This window comes from Sinocyclocheilus anshuiensis, unplaced genomic scaffold (assembly GCF_001515605.1).
Source record: "Sinocyclocheilus anshuiensis isolate Anshui unplaced genomic scaffold, SAMN03320099.WGS_v1.1 scaffold3941, whole genome shotgun sequence".
NCBI lineage: Eukaryota > Metazoa > Chordata > Actinopteri > Cypriniformes > Cyprinidae > Sinocyclocheilus > Sinocyclocheilus anshuiensis.
In genome coordinates this window covers 19,023-21,368 of record NW_015547881.1, presented here as the reverse complement: position 1 = coordinate 21,368, position 2,346 = coordinate 19,023, and the positions used below count along the sequence as shown (strand labels likewise).

The 2,346-nt window shown below is 38.1% G+C and overlaps 1 long non-coding RNA gene across 1 annotated transcript; it reads left to right on the top strand.

Annotated features, from left to right (window-relative positions):
• LOC107704677 (uncharacterized) lies at positions 1-792 on the top strand. Its single transcript, XR_001635986.1, has 4 exons — positions 1-88; positions 172-395; positions 477-623; positions 707-792. It is a non-coding gene; the product is annotated as an uncharacterized LOC107704677 (long non-coding RNA).
• The last annotated feature ends 1,554 nt before the right edge of the window (positions 793-2,346 follow it).

Below are 2,346 nucleotides of genomic sequence, written 5' to 3'. Positions count from 1 at the left end.
CAAAGACAACAGACCACTTCAGCCATGGATTAAGAGCATTAGCAATCATCTGTGGTTTTCATGTTCATCTTGTGGAGGTGACCCGGATGTAAGTTGCGTGACTGTGTTTCTGTAACTGGTTTTTATCAAATAAACTAGAAGACAGCTAAATATTTACTTCAAATTTATCAGGAGCTGATCAAAAGGTCACTTCTGCACCACATTTGTGGGGGTTCATTCCTGGACAGAAGATGGAGAAGAAAGAAGATGTCTGCATAGCGAGCTTACCTCTGATGAGCAGAGAAAAAACAAATGGCTTGATAAAAAGTCCAGGGCATTCATTACATTAGAGAACCTTGTCTTAGACAAGGGTCTTCTGAAGGACCTCAGGCAGATGGCACTTTTCAAGCATACTGGTCAGTTTACATATGTATAATGTATGTTCATGTACAGAGCAAGAATATTTTTGAACACTGTATTATTTTAGTTTTTATCAGGTAAGCTTGAAGTGTTCCATTCACTGCTCCTGAAGTACTGCCCCAAAAGAATACACTTCCATTACACATCAATGCTTGCACGTACCCAGGTGGCAGTGCTTGACCACAATGAGAATGTTCACAGACAGCAGGCCAGAACCAACACTGGTAAGTTTGCTATACAATACATCACTGATTGTAATTTAATATTTCAGTACAAATATAAATACAATTTTTATTTTTTTTGGTAGGTACGCCACGGTTCAGTGTAGTGTTCCCCAAGCACTCTAAACAGTGGGTGGCCAGAAAACTGTACGAGTCCCCAACTCAAAATTTCAAAGATTCCACATTGCATGGTGGTTTTCTTTAGGGGTGTGTGTGTGATGTTTGACATTGCCTGTTACAGTAGTATCCAAAAGTCAATATATCTGTTAAATAACTAAATGAGGAGTATTTAACAAAAAGCTTATAGGAAAAAGTCAGTAATTGAGATATTTAAATTATAATTGATCTATTAAACATCGTATTGCATTTGGTTCCTTATTTACTTATAATAGGTTTTAAGTTGTTTATAATTTGGTTTATAACTACATTTTTTTTCAGTGATTTGATAACTGTTCATTTGTGAATCTATGGATAAAGAAAATTAAACTGGTAAAATACTTGCTTTCATGTAATGGCATTACTCTTTATTCTAATTGTCTATCTATCTTTATATAATGAAACCATTACAAGTACATACTGTTTAGTATTGCACATAGAAATTAACATGTATTGACAATTTTGTTTTATTTTAGGAATTCAAAGACAACTGAAATTTACATTATACCACCAGCCAAAAATTTCACAAAGTCATTGATTGCTCATAAATCGATAATAAATGGTAATGCCTATAAAATAAGAAAAAGGCTTACATTACAATTAATAAATATTGAAAATATATAGAACATAGTTACAAATTATAAGAGTTCAATTCAAATGTCTACAACATTGCAAATGCATTGTTTGCTTCTGTGAAGCCCACATAACGTCCAGAGGGGGATGGGTATTTCTCGCGGATGGCTTTCACCACACAAGAGAGTAAAACTTTTCTATTTCTTCTGCCCAGATATTCCCCCTTCAGCATCCACTCCAAAACCACACGATACGCCACCAACCTGCACTGACTGAAATATAAGGCAAACACTATAATAAACTCATATGTTCATATGCACCCCTGTAATCATTGCAATAACATTACAAATACAACACATTACTCACTCTATTGACAGCGTGCCATTGGGTCCCTCTGGCCTTGGACGTCGCCTCCAGTTTATACGTGGCAAGCTAAACACAACGTGCAAAACGCTGCGGCTCAACAGCGGAGAAAAGTCTGGATCTTCAGTCAGGCAGGTGTGTGATGGGACACCCTCGGCAATGTCCTCGTCGGCGTCTTGTAGTTGTGGCATTGCTATGTTACATTCGTGAAAACAGATGCTCTCCACTTCTGTTGTGATCTCACAACACTTATTACAAGAACACCACCACTTTTGAAGAGATCTCGGTCTCTCTGAGGCTTGAAGACGTGCTGCTGCAACAGATGCTTCCTCCATCTCTCTGAGTTCTTGATCTGAGTATTCTGGTTCAAATAAATACGGTTGGGCAAAAAAAATCCACGTGGTCTGTTGATATATCAAAATCGTCTTCCATTGTGATGATCTGTACGTCTAAATATCTTTAGATCTTCACAGTGGCAGGGAACACTTCCGCAATGACTGTGCACTGTGTAAACAATGAGTGACGTATACGCGCGAGAGATCACTTCCGGCGCTTGCGTAAACTACGCCAGAGTAGTTAACCTACAACAATGACAAACCATGGTTCACTGCAAAACTCAGACAGCTCCGCAAGG